The following is a 14,834-nucleotide window of genomic DNA, read 5'->3' as shown; positions in this document are numbered from 1 at the left end:
TTCGGGGAAGGAGACCAGCTTTGCGGGGACCGGTGTTGGCTGTAGAAAGGCCCGGCCCTCTGGATTCTTGGAAGCCAAGCGGCCAGAGACAGCCAAGAGGGCGCAAAGCGCTCTGGCCACCTTCTTGGTGTGGTTGAGTGGCGGTCATCCCCATTTCACAGAGAAGGACCGAGTCCTGGAAAGGAAGGCGCTCGCCAGCGTGCACACGGCTGAGCCTGGACTCCGAGCCTGGCCTTTCTTTGCTCCGCCTGCTGGGAACGAGTGTGAAGGTGAGGGAGGGCCCCCCAGCTGGGGGTTCAGGAATCAGGCTCCCTGGTGCTGTGGGAGGGGCTGGGGGCTGAGCCAAGCCTCCCAAGCTTGGGCCTGGCCATTCAGGAATGTGACCTGAGGTCCCAGGGCTCAGACCCACTTCTGACCTGCCTTCCTCATCCCCTTTTCAGGAAAGGCCTGTTGCCAAAGACTTCCTTGTGAACATCCACACTGGGCTTTGGATCAGCTTCCACTGGCGTCCCCTCACTGACCCCAGGCCTTGGGGCGTGGGCCAGGCACCTGTGTGCTAGCCAGGGGCACTGACCGTCCTCCTCCCAGGACCTGCCTCCCTGGGCCGGGCAGCCACGAGATCCCGTTGCGGTGTGAGGAGACACCGCAGGCTCTGGGGCTGTAACTTGGCATTTTCTCAGGTGTCATGGTTAGAGGGACTGCCTGCCCTTCTCCTTCTGCACTGGTCGCCCCACCCACTAGTCCCCCAGTGTCTGCCCTGCGGCAGGGGCTGCCTGGGCGTCAGGTGCCACCTGGGCAGGGCACAAACTGGCCTCAGGGATGGGTCCCATGGGCTATCCATCCTACAGGGGGAGGGATGAGGGAGGAGCTAAGAGCTGACCCCTGTGGGCCGCAGCCTCCACCTGGAGCCGCGTGCGGGGAGGTTCCACTTCCAGGCAGCTCCTGGAAAAGGCAGGTGGCTGCTGCCCTCCAGAGTCCATGATGGGTACTGCACCTACGAGGCCCAGCTTGCCGGAGGGAGCTGGGGTGTCCCGGAGCATTGACCCTTGAGGGGACTGAGGTGCGGTGGGGTCACTGAGGCCCAGTGGGGGGACGGAAGCCTTGCATCAGGCCACTCAGTGGGACCCAGGTTCCTGATTCCCACTGAGTGCTTTCCTGTAAAACCCTCTTTCAGAAGCTGCCTCCGAGTCACCCCCAACTCCACACCTTCTGTCCAGGCCCTGCTCGACCCGTCCAGCCACCTTAGGTCTGGCTCTGTCTCTCCATGTCCTGCTGGCTCCTGGAAGCCACTCAGCGTGTGCTTAGGACAGTCCCTTTGCTGGGGATGTCACCTGAGCTGGTGGCAGGACCTCTCTGTGCCTCTGTCACCTCCGCCGTAAATGAGGGTCTGATGATGACCCAGGAGATCGCCCTGGCACTAGGCCCAAGGGAGAGGTTGGAAGGAACCAGCTTGGAGACTTAAGGGGCTGGCAAGGAGAAAGAGACTTCGGGGAGGCCTGCCAGCGGGGTAGGCCGTGGCACTCTCTGCACCTCTGTGGTGGGATCCAGAGCCTGTGGCTCAGCCGTGTGTGTTGCCTGCCCTGGGGGCCTTCCCCTCTCAGTAACCGGCAGGGGAGAAGCTGTGGATTCCCCAAGCTTAACAGCCACTGGGCATTGCTACAGGGTGGGCAGCGCTCTGGCCGGGCACCGGTGTGCCAGCCAGAGAGCACACCTCTGTCTGCAGGAACAGAGCTCCTTCCCTGCGGCTTGAGGTGGCCTGAGCTCCTGCAGGCCTTGCTTTGAGTTTTCCAAGCTTTTGCTCAGCCACTGGGGCCACAGCACAGACAGCCCGTGGCCTTAGGTGGTGCCTGAGGCCAGCAGCCCCATGGGAGGCCTTTTGGCTTGACCTTCCAGGGTAGGTGCCCAGGGCTGAGGGTGAGCTGAGGCTGCTGGGCAGGTTTGTCCTCCCTGCCGGGCCGAGTGGGCAGTGCTCCCACTTGCTCCTCTTCCTCTCTGGGGCCCTAAGGAGCACACAGGGTGGACAGAAGGTCATGACAACCCTCAGTTCTCAGGCCCTCAGTGCTGGGCTGCCCTGTTACCCACTGCAGTTCCATGGGTGTCCTGTCCCGCCCATAGGCAGCTGGGAAAGCGCCCCAAGGGTGTGGCTGTGAGTAGGACGGAGGACAGAGATGCCTCTGTACTGGGTGGGTGGAGGCCCATGGCTGGGGGGGCCGGGCTGGTGGGGAGAAGGTTGGGTTTGAGGAGCAAATGCCCCTCCTCCTTGTACCCTAAAATAGCAGGTGGTCATTACTTCCCATTAAGCACCTACTATGTGCCAGCCTCATGCTGAGGGCCTTGCATGCGTCATCTTAGTGAATTCTTACAGAAACCACCTCAGATGTCGTTGTTGTCCCCACTTAACTGAGAGGAGAAATGTTTTGCCCTTGTTACCTGGCTGGTAAGTGACCCAGCCGAAGTGAGAGCCCAGGTCTGTCTGACGCCAAAGCCCAGGATCCCTAGTCATCATTAGGGACCATTTCTGGTTTACAAAGACATGCATATAGTCTTTATATTTTTATATAAAAATATATGAAAGCAACTCCATGTATCTTGCCCAAGTTGAGAATTTAAAACATGTCAGGTGTTTTGGCCATGACGAAGTAGTCGGTACCAGACTTATCTGTCACCACAAACAACTCGAACACGGAACAAAAAATATGAGAAACAGCTGTTTCTAACACTGGGCAACAGGTGCAGAGACAGAAGGCAAATAAGCTTTTGGCCGAGAGAACCTGGTGGCCTCACTGGGCTGCAGGGGGCAGAGTTGGGAAACCAAGGAGGCCAAGGACTATGGACAGAGTCCTGGAGAGAAGGCAGCAGTGCAGTGGAACCCCCAAAATCCCTACAAGAGTCCACTTGAGCCTTTGGCTGAATACTGAACTGTGCATAAGCAGAGTAAGATTCCAGGAAGCCAGGGATCAATGGTGACCAGGGAGCTCTGTGAGCAGAGTGACACCAGAGTTCACACCAGGCCAGGGGACGCTGGAATGACGGCCACGGGGAGCCAGAATGCACACCAGGCAGTGGATGCTGGAACGCTGGCCACAGGGAACCAGAGTTCATACCAGGCAGAGAATGCTGGGATGCCAGCCACTGGGAGTCAGAGTTCACACCAGGCCAGGGAACGCTGGAATGCCGGCCACCGGGAGCCAGAGTTCACACGAGGCAGGGGATGCTGGAATGCCAGCCACTGGGAGCCAGAGTTCACACGAGGCAGGGGATGCTGGAACGCTGGCCACCGGGAGCCAGAGTTCACACCAGGCCAGGGAACGCTGGAATGCCGGCCACCGGGAGCCAGAGTTCACACCAGGCCAGGGAACGCTGGAATGCCGGCCACCGGGAGCCAGAGTTTACACCAGGCAGGGGATGCTGGAATGCCGGCCACCGGGAGCCAGAGTTTACACCAGGCCAGGGGATGCTGGAACATCAGCCACCAGGAAGGAAGAGCCCTCCCTGACTATCCGTCACTGACCTCAGCTGCTTGGGAGTCTGAGGTAGGAGGATCACTTGAGCCTGGGGAGGACAAGGCTCCAGTGAGCTATGATCAAGCCACTGTACTTCAGCCTGGGTGACAGACCAAGACTGTCTCAAAAAATGAATGGCTGAAAAATTTCCAAATGTGATAAAAACCCATAGATCCGCAGATCCAAGAACCTCAAAGCAATGGAGAGTAAGTACAAAGAAGTCAAAGCAGCATATGTACAAAGTAGACCACACCACAGTACCTCATAATGAAATGGCTGAAAACCAGGGACAGAGGGAAAAAATCTTGACCACCCAGAATATTCAGTAGATACCAAGAAGGCCATGTCCTAGGTGAAGGGCTGAAGTAATCCTAGGGTGACAGCTCCTCTAGACATGACCTAACGAAGAAGGTTCGAAACAAGTCCCGAAAGGACCAGGCTGATCCACAAATACGTTAACTGCATCAGCATAACCCTCAACAGTCTTTTTTTTTTTTTTTTTTGAGATGGAGTCTCGCTCTGTCGCCCAGGCTGGAGTGCAGTGGCCGGATCTCAGCTCACTGCAAGCTCCGCCTCCCGGGTTTACGCCATTCTCCTGCCCCAGCCTCCCGAGTAGCTGGGACTACAGGCGCCCGCCACCTCGCCCGGCTAGCTTTTTGTATTTTTTTAGTAGAGACAGGGTTTCACCGCGTTAGCCAGGATGGTCTCGATCTCCTGATCTCGTGATCTGCCTGTCTCGGCCTCCCAAAGTGCTGGGATTACAGGCTTGAGGCACCGCACCCCGCCAACCTTCAACATTCTTGAAAAGAAGGCCAATAAAATCCAGAAACTGAAACAATTTGACATTTACAACCTCCAGCACCGAATGCAAAATTACTAGACATGTGAAGAAGCAGGAACAGGAGCCTGTGACAGATAATTGGGAAAAAAATCAGTCAATAGAAACAGACCCAGAAATGACACGGATGACAGGATTCACAGAGAAGGCATTTAAAACAACCATCAAAAATATGCCCAAGGATCAGCTGGGCACGGTGCTGCATGCCTGTAATCCCAGCACTTTGGAAGGCTGAGATGGTGAGTTGCTTGAGTCCAGGAGTTCAAGACAAGCCTGGGCAACATGGTGAAACCCCATCTCTACAAAAAATACAAAAAATTAGCCAGGCGAGATACTTGGGAGACTGGGGTGGGAGGATCAATTGAGCCTGGGATTTGGAGGCTGCAGTGAGCTGAGCTTGCACCACTGCACTCCAGCCTGGGCAACAGAGCCAGACCCTGTCTCAAAAAAAAAAATTATCTATCTATCTATCTATCTACCCCTACCTACCTACCTACCTCTTCAAGGGTTTATAGGAAACCATGATCATAGTCAAAGGAGAGATGGAAAGTATAATAATGAATCAAATGGGAATTCTAAAGATGAAAATATACAATGTATGAAACGAAAAATCTACTGGATGAGATTAACAGCAGATTAAACTACTCAGTAAACTTGAAGCCAGGATAATACAAGTTACTCGAACTGAAGCATGCAGAGGAAAAACCAGGTGAAAAGGAAGAAGCAGAGCCTTGTTAACCTGTGAGACAGCATCAGGCATCAGGCAGTCTAACAATATGTGTAACTGGAGGACCAGAAATGGGGGAGGGGGAGGGGAGAAAATATGTTTAAAGAAATGGCTGAGCTCAGTGGCTCACACCTGTAATCCCAGCACTTTAGGACACTGAAGTGGATGGATCACTTGAGGCCAGAAGTTTGAGACAAGCCTGGGCAACATGGTGAAACCCTGTCTCTACTAAAAATACAAAAATTAGTTGGGCATGGTGGTGCATGCCTGTAGTCCCAGCTACTTGGGAGACTGAGGTGGGAGGATTGCTTGAGTCCAGGGAGGTCAAGGCTCCAGTGAGCCGTGGTTGGGCCACTGTACTCCAGCCTGGGTGACAGACCAAAGCTCTGTCTTATTAAAAAAAACAAAAACAAAAGAATGGCTGAAAAATTTTCAGATATGATAAAAACTCGTAGGTCCACAGATCCAAGGACGTTAAAATGAAATAGCGTAAGTACAAAGATGTCAAAGCAGCATACATACAAAGCAGACCACACCAATGTACCTCATAATGCAATGGCTGAAAACCAGTGACAGAGGGAAAAATCACAAGGGAATAAAGACAAAAATAACTGCTGGCTTGTCATCGGAAACACTGAAAGCTGAGAGAACTAGAACAACATCTTTAAAGTGCTGAAAGAAAACAAAACTGTCAACCAAGATGTCCATTTCTCGTGAAAATATCCTTCAAAAATGAAAGGAGAATAAAGACATTTTAAGGCAAATGCTGAGAAAATGCATCGCCAGTAGACCTACACTATAAGAAAAATGTCAAAGGAATTTTTTCAGGCTAAAAGAAAATGATATCAGATATAATTCAGGTCTGCACAAGGAGTAGAAACCCACTGGAAATGGCAAATATGTCGATAAATGTGAGAGGTGATTTTTCTGTGCTTCAAAACATTCCTTTTTTTTTTCTTTTTTCTTTGAGATGGAGTCTCACTCTGTCACCCAGACTAGAGTGTAGTGGCGTGATCTCAGCTCACTGCAACTTCCACCTCCTGGGTTCAAGTGGTCCTCCTGCCTCAGCCTCCCAAGTAGCTGGGACTACAAGCATGCACCATCATGCCTGGCTAATTTTTGTATCTTTTTAATAGAGATGGGGTTTCACTGTGTTGGCCAGGCTGGTCTTGAACTCTTGGCCTTGTGATCTGCCTGCCTTGGCCTCCTAAAGTGCTGGGATTACAGGTGTAAGCCACCACACCCGGCCCAAAACATTTCTTTAAAAGATCAGAGACTAATGTGAAAATAACGACCGTGTATTATCAAATTTATATGTAAAAGTGAAATATATTACAGTAAAAGCACAAAAGGCAGGAGGAGAAAATAGAAATATACCAGAGTAAAGTTTGTATATTTTACAGTGAGTATAATATCACTTAAAGATAGATAATGATAAAGGTAAATACTGAAAACTCTAAATCAGATGCTGAAAATTAAGGTGAGGAGCTATAGCTAATAAGTCCAGGGAGAAGAGAGAATTGAATCCTAGAAAATACTCATCCAAAAGAAGGCAGAGGAGCAGAAACAATGACGAAAACCAGGTCTAACAAACAGAAAACAAACAGCAAGATGGTAGCCTATATCTAACCATATCAATAATTATATTAAATGTGAATGGATTAAACACACCAATTAAAAGGTAGAGATTGTCAGATTGGATCAAAAGCAAGACCCAGTGATATGATGCTTATTAGATAGGGTGATTCAAATATAAAGAAACAGGTAGGATGAAAGTAAAAGGAAAGTAAAAGATATGCATGCAAATACTAGTCACAAGAAAGCAGGCATGGCTCTGCTAATAGTAGACAATAGCATATTTCAGAATAAGAATATTTCCATGGGGAAATATGTAATAATAAAGGATTCAGTTGGTCAAGAAGATAGTCCTAAGTGCCTATGCACACAATAACAGTTTCAAAATACACACAAGAGCAGATGACCACTGACCAGTCTGAAAGGAAACCGGACCCACAGTTATAGTTGAAGGTTTCAACACTTGCTCTCAACAACTGATAGGAGACTAGATAGAAAAATCACCAAGGGTGTAAAACACGTGACCAACCCTGTCAACCAACTTGACCTAATTGACATTTATAGAGCCCTGTATGGACTATATGAACTCCAGAATTCATATTCTTTTCAAGTACACATGAAATATACACCAAGACAGACCACATGTTAGGCCATAAAACATGCCTGCATACATTTAAAATTACTGAAATCCCACAGAGTATGTTTTCTGACAACACAATTAAATTAGAAACCAATCACAAAATGATATCTGAAAAATTCTTAAATATTTGGAAATTAATGCACTTTTAAGAAACCTGAAGGTGACAGAAAGAATTGCAGGAGAAATTAGAAAATATTTGAACTGAATTATAATGAAAATACGTAATATGAAAATGTGTGGACTGCCCTTAATGTGGTGCTTAGAGGGAAACTGATGACTTTGAATGCTTATTAGAAAAGAAGACATGTTGAAAATTGATCTAAGCTTCCATCTTTAAGTGAAAAAAAATTAGTGCAAACTAAAGCCAAAGTAAATTAAAAAATAATAAATCGATGGAAATCAGTACCGTAGACAATAATAGAGAAAATCAATAAAATAAAAGGCTATCTTTGAAAAGATCAATAAAATCGATAATACTAGATTACAAAAGAAAGAGATAAGGCTCAAATTACCAATATCAGGAGAGAAAGAGGGCCACTGCTACTGATCTTGCAGACATTAAAATGATAAGAAAATATTCTGAGTAACCTTTTGCTAATAGATTCAATCGCTTAGATGAAACGGCCATTTTTTTTTTTTTTTTTTGAGACACAGTCTTGCTCTGTCCCAGGCTGGAGTGCAGTGGCACAATCTTGGCTCACTGCAAGCTCTGCCTCCCGGGTTCACACCATTCTCCTGCCTCAGCCTCCTGAGTAGCTGGGACCACAGGCGCCCACCACCACACCCAGCTAATTTTTTGTATTGTTAGTAGAGACGGAGTTTCACCATGTTAGCCAGGATGGTTTCCATCTCCTGACCTCATGATCCACCCGCCTCGGCCTCCCAAAGTGTTGGGACCACAGGCATGAGGCCATGTTCTTTAAAAGACACAAATCATCAAAACTGGCATAAGAAAAAATAGAAAATCAAAATAGCACTGTATCTATTGAAAACATACAATTTTATATTTTATTATTACTATTATTATTTTTTGAGACAGGGTCTCACTGTGTCACCCAGGCCAGAGTGCAGTGGTGCAATCATGGCTCAGTGCAGCCTCGACCTCCCAGACTCAAGTAGTCCTCCTACCTCAGCCTTCTGAGTAGCTGGGACCACAGGCATGCACCACACCCAGCTGATTTTTAAATTTGTTGTAGAGACGGGATTTTGCCTTACTGCCCAGGCTGATCTCCTGAGCTCAAGTGATTTGCCAGCCTCAGCTTCCCACAGTGCTGGGATTACAGATGAGAGCCGCTGCACAGGGCCTGTTTCTTATTTTTTTATCCCTAAACTTATGGTAAGAATCCTTACTTAAAAAACAAACAAACAAACAAACAAAAAACCTTTACACAAAGAATACTCTAGGCCCTAATGACATCACTGATGAATTCAGTTAAACATTCAATCAAAAGGAAGAAATAATACCAATCTCACATAACCTCTTTCAGAAACATGAGGAAGAAAAAACATTTCTCAACTCATTTCAAGAGGCCAGTATTGTCCTGACATGAATACTAAAAAGTCACAAGAAAATAAAAGTATAGACTAATATTCCTCATGGACATAGGTATGGAATTATTTTATAAAATATTAAATCCAGCTATTATCTAATCAGTAACATCTCATGATCGAGTGAGGCTTATCTTAGGAATGCAAGGTTGGCTTAATATTTGAAAATCAGTCAGTGGCCAGCACTTTGGGAGGCCGAGGCAGGTGGATCACCTGAGGTCAGGGGTTCAAGACCAGCCTACCCAACATGATGAAAACCCATTTCTACTAAAAATACAAAAAATGAGCCAGGCATGGTGGTGGGCACCTGTAATCCCAGCTGCTCAGGAGGCTGAGGCAGGAAAATTACTGGAACCTGGGAGGTGCAGGTTGCAGTGAACCAAGATTGCATCACTGCACTCCAGCTTGGGTGATAAAAACTCCATCTCAAAAAAAAGAAATTCAGTCAGTGTAATTTGCCACATTACCAGACTAAAGAAGAAAAACCATATAACTTTTCAATAGGTGAAGAAAAAGCATTTGACTCAACTGAATGCTTATTAAAAAAAAAATCTAGGCTGGGCCTGGTGGGTTACACCTGTAATCCTAGCACTTTAGGAGGCCGAGGTGGGTGGATCACAAAGTCAGGAGATTGAGACCATCCTGGCTAACATGGTGAAACCCCGTCTCTACTAAAAATACAAAAAAAAAATTAGCTGGATGAGGTGGCGGGCACCTGTAGCCCCAGTTACTCGGGAGACTGTGGCAGGAGAATGGTGTGAACCCGGGAGGCAGAGCTTGCAGTGAGCTGAGATCCCGCCACTGTACTCCAGCCTGGGTGACAGAGCAAGACTCTGTCTCAAATAAATAAATAAATACAATACAATAAAATAAAAATCTCAGTGATGTAGAAATGGAAGGTCACTTGCTCAGTGTCATAAAGGGTACCTGATAGCTCACAGCAGACCTGATGCTGGAGAATGGATGACTTTCTCTTTGGGATCTTGAGCCTGGCAAGGAAGTCCACTCAGCACTGCCACTCAACACTGGCCTGGCTTGTGCAGTGAGGCAACAAAACGTAAAACAGGATGTAACAGTAACTGTCTTGTTCTCTCTGTCTTCTCTCTGTCACTCTGCAGGTGACCTGAACGTGATTTAGAGAACCCTGAAGTGTCTACAACTGCACATAAAATTGAAGCCCACCCTCCAAGCCTGTTCACTCCCCCAGCCCCCAGCCCACCACCTCCCTTTCTTTCTAGAAGAAACCACAACTCGGAATTTGGTATTTATCCATCTCATACCACATTTTTGTTCCCTTGCTATGGGCATATGTAACCATCAAAGCCTACAGCGCTGCTCTGTGTGTTTTTAAACTCTTTGAATGATATCAAGCAGAAAATCTGCTCAGAAGCTCTGTGCTGACTGGGAGGGGCTGGAAGTAGGCATACCCCAAAGGCCTGGGGCCAGGCAAGGCTGGGAGCCCACAGCACTGGCCCTCAGCAAAGCCAAGACCCTTTCTGCTCCTTGCCACCCACCCTTCCTCCCCGCCCCATGCCCCCAGTCTCGAGGACCCACTGGGCTTGCTGCTGGTCAGCTTGTGCTCCTGTGGGGGAAGAGCCTCTTCAAGGGTAGGATGACTGGCTGGCCTAGGAGTGTAGTTCTCAGGGTAGGGGAAGCCTGGGTGAGCCTAGGAGTGTAGGTCTAGGGGAGTGGGGAGCCTGGGTGAGAAGTGCTGCTTTCAGCTGCACCAGGGCCTCCAGGAACCGCAGCTCCACGATAGACCCCAGCCTTAAAGTGGGGATGGGCGGGACACACAGGTTTTGATAAATGAGGTTAATCGAGGCATAGTTTACGTGCAGTAAAATCACCCTTTTAAAATGTACAGTGAGATGAGTTTTAATGAATGTATACCCGTGTAACCACCATCATGTTATAGGATGTGTCCGTCGCTCTAGAAGTCTTGCTGTGCCCATTGCAGTAAGTCCCCTGGCCCTGCGCCCCCGGCGTGGATCTGTGCCCCATCCTGTAGCTTTGCCTTTTCCAGACGCCGGTTGCACAGAAGTCTCCAGCACGTGGCTCCCTTCACTGGCACACTGGCTTAGAGATTCTGCCGTGTGGCTTTGAGGCCCGCACCAGCGGCTGTGCCGTCATTGCTGAGCAGTCTTCCTTCCAATGGATGCATCACTGTTTTCAGAGGCGAAGTGGACCAAAGGCCGGACCATGTGCAGAACTAGAGCACACACACTCAGCAATAAGAAAGTGCCCACCTGAACAGACCCCTCACAGAGAAGATCTGCGGAAGGCACTGAAGCAGTGGGGAGACACTCCACATGGCATCATTAGGCGGCTGCAAATTAAAGCCCCCGTGGAATGCTGGCACATGCCTGTTAGAACGGCCCAAATCCAGAGCACAGGCGATGCCACGTGCTGGTGAGGATGTGGAGCAACAGGAACCCTCCTTCGTGACTGATGGGAATGCAAAACGGTACAGCCATTCTGGAAGACTCTGGTGTTTTCTTACAAATGTAAACACACTTTCATCGCAGGACACAGAAATCATAGTCCTTTTCACCCAAAGGAGTTGAAAACGTATCCAAACAAAAACCTTTATAGTGGCTTCGGAAACTTGGAAGCTAGCACGATGTCCTTCAGTAGGTGAGTGGTTAAACAAACTGTGGTCCATCCAGACAGTGGAATATCTTTCAGTGCTAAAAGACATGGGTGATCAACCCATGAAAAGACATGAAGGAGGCTGGGTGTGGTGGCTCATGCCTGTAATCCCAGCACTTTGGGAGGCCGAGGTGGGTGGATCACCTGAGGTCGGGAGTTTGAAACCAGCCTGATCAACATGGTGAAACCCCATCTCTACTAAAAATACAAAAATTAGCCAGGCGGGGTGGAGCATGCCTGTAATCCCAGCTACCCAGGAGGCTGAGGCAGGATAATGACTGGAACCCGGGAAGCAGAGGCTGCAGTGAGCCGAGATGACGCCACTGCACTCCAGCCTGGGCCACAGAGCGAGACTCTCTCTCAGAAAAAGAAAAGGAAAAGAAAATACCTGAAGGCATCTTAAATGGATATTTCTAAGTGAAGGAGGCCAATCGGAAAAGGCTACATACACACTGTGTGATTCCAACGACATGATATTCTGGCCAGGGCCATGCTATGGAGAATGAAAAGGTCGGGTTGCCTGGGCTGCAGGGAGGGAGGGATAAAGAGGCAGAGCCCAGAGGATTTTTGAGGCCGTGAAACCCAGCTGTATGACACGGATGTGGGGAATCCATGCCAGTCCACGTTGGTCAAAACCCATCGAATGTACTCCAAGAATGAACCCCGACGGGGACTGTGGGTGAGGACGTGTGGATGCAGGCTCATCTGCTGAGATGGGGGACGGTGATAATGGGGGAGGCTGTGTATGTGTGGGGGCTGGGAGCACATGGCCATCTCTGCACCTTCTGATTGATTTTATTGTGAACTAAAACTGCTCTAATAATGAAATTTTATTTAAAAAAAACCCAACACTCTGGCTCACAGGCTGCAGCAATGAAAAGCACTAGCGTCTGCCACAGCGAGCCCCCAAATGGCCAACACTTGATGAGCAACTAACGGCCTCCCTAAGTTTTGTCCCCACTTCAATTCATGTTCCAACTCTTCACAGGCCCCCTCCCTAATCTCGAAGGACACCTGCTTCTGGTCAGCCGCCTCTAGCTCCCCAGGCCAACAGCCTCCATCGGGGCTCACCTGGAGCCTTCCCATCTCTACCCTGAAGCTTCCCAGCCCCTTGCCTGCCTTGGAGGCTCTGCCACGCAGGGCATGGCGGCCAGCTCTCTTGCTACAGCAAGCTCTGAGTAAGTGGCCTCTGCCTGTTCTCATTTGGAAGGTCTTTGTTCCTTTGCATAGTCCCTGCAGGCACCAGTGGGTGGATGTTTGGGCCCTTCCCGGCTTGGGGCTATGATGACAAGGCTGCTGTGGGCTCTGGTGCACAGATCTTACATGGATGAGTGCCTGCTATTCACTGCATCTTAAAGCTGGACCCTGCTCTGTCCTTGCCTCTCTGGCTTCCTGGAGCCTCCGGGTGGCCTGATGGGCTCAGGAATCCAGGACCATGTACCCCAACGCGGGACAGAGGAAGAGCCAGCCCCCTCCCTCGGGCTCTTGGGTGGGCCTCGGCGCCTCTTTGGGGTTCGGATCATGCCTGGGCTCTGCTTGTCATCTCAGAATTTCTTTCTCTTATTTCCTGGAACTGGGGGAGTGAATTCCATCCGGCTTCCTTGTCCTGAATGAGGACCAAGGCTTGTGGGAGACATTGTCCCGCCGTGGAGAGCCCAGACCCCTTCCATCAGCAAGGATGGCAGCCAGGCTCAGGGCTGGTGGCTGCCTCTATCCCAGAGTCCCCCTTGAGCAACTTATGCTGCGGGACACCTTTCTCTGGGCACCTCTGTGTGTACAAAAGCCACCCTCGTTCTGGCCATTTTACCCTGAATGAGGACACACTTTGATTTTTGGGAGGCTTTTGCTGCCATGAGAATTAAGGTTAATGCTTCTCAAAATAGCTTCTCTGCAAATAACTGACAAGCTCACTTGGCCCAAAATGAATCTGAAGGGGAATTAAAAAGCATCTCTTTTCCCAGAAAACAGATTCCTCATTGACACATTTTTTTTTCTCCTGTTGATTTTTCCCTGTTTCCAAAATGGAGCCTTTTTCCTCCGTCTTTTATGCGAGGAACCGGCCGCAGGAAGACAAAGTCCACTTGTCAGCAATATTCTGTGAGTCTCTGTTCTCTTTCCCTCTGGGGTGGCCCTGACAATAAGGCCATTATCAGATAGCTCCCGTATTCCGTAGATTCTTCCTCTCCCCTCTGGGGCTAATGAGGAGAAAGTTTGCCAGGCTGAACAAAGATGGGAAGGGTTTTCACTCGTGGAGGCCCAGCGTGGCCAGCTCCAGGGAAGGGCCATTATGAGGAGGTTGTGTCCTGTCATTCGATTGCTGTGAGTGACTTTTGGGAGCAGGGCCATCCATCAGTTCTGTGATTCACATCATTTGTCCTCTGAGAGCGGAAATGTGTTTCCCAGAGAGCAGCCCTTCAAGCTGTCTCTGGGCCTCAGGCTCCCGGGGCCAAGCCCACATCTGACTGAGGGGGCTTAAGATCTCGCCGACGCTTCGTGAATCACATCGGGAAGGGAAGGAACCTAGAAATATTGAAAGGCATTGCCCCTGCTAGTCCAGCACTGTAAACACTTCACGTGGTGTTGTTAAGAACATAAAAATGCTCAACACCCCAGACTCGGGTCTGGGATCTTGTTCTGAGATCAGCCTCTGCCTGTGCCCGTTTGGCTGCCACCAGGAACTGCCGTTGAGGACCCCAGCCCCCTCGCTTCCCTTTACCTACATTAGAGCCTTCTCTGGCCGCTCAGTGGACTTGGGGGGCCCTGGTGATCCCAGAATCCATGCTGAGTAATGGCCCTCACAGCAAGCCACCGATTCACTCATCCCATCATGCATTCATGCAAGCAGCCTTCTCTCAGGCATGGGCCCCAAGCCAGGCTTTGGGGACCGAGAGATGAATCAGGGTGCCCCCAGGAGTCCTCACAGCCCCAAATCCAGTGCATGTGGTATTTTTGGACTCAGTGGACGGAGGCTAAGGGGTACCCTGCGTGACCTGGGGTCTGAAGGTACCAGTCTACGGGGAGGCTTAGAATCCCTGAGCACTTCAGCTGTGCTGGAGGAAGCTGAGATATTTCCCTGCCTGTAAAAAAGCTGCCTACAGCTGCCTCTCCTTACACAAATGCAAAGGGATAGATATGGGGGTGTCAGACGGGCAGCCCAGGGCTCTTGGCGTGTGGAAGAGGCGCTGCCCAGCCCCCTCCCGTGTGGTCTGGCAGGTGGGGAGGATCTCTTGCTGATGGTATAGGTCCTGGGAGTTTGGGGCTGCCCCCTGGGGACTGGAGTGGCTGAGGAGGGTGGCATGGAAGGGTCAGGGGTAGGGAGCTTCAGGGAGTGGGGAGGGGAGGCTGCAGGCAGGA

At 49.8% G+C, this 14,834-nt stretch overlaps 1 long non-coding RNA gene across 1 annotated transcript; it reads left to right on the top strand.

Annotated features, from left to right (window-relative positions):
• Positions 1–47: 47 nt before the first annotated feature.
• On the top strand, positions 48–10,158 carry LOC117074396. Its single transcript, XR_004433576.1, has 3 exons — positions 48–269; positions 441–632; positions 9,950–10,158. It is a non-coding gene; the product is annotated as an uncharacterized LOC117074396 (long non-coding RNA).
• Positions 10,159–14,834: the final 4,676 nt, after the last annotated feature.

This window comes from Trachypithecus francoisi, unplaced genomic scaffold, assembly GCF_009764315.1.
Source record: "Trachypithecus francoisi isolate TF-2019V2 unplaced genomic scaffold, Tfra_2.0 Contig01621, whole genome shotgun sequence".
NCBI lineage: Eukaryota > Metazoa > Chordata > Mammalia > Primates > Cercopithecidae > Trachypithecus > Trachypithecus francoisi.
The sequence above is the reverse complement of the archived record's forward strand: the minus strand, read 5'-3'. Positions and strand labels throughout refer to the sequence as shown.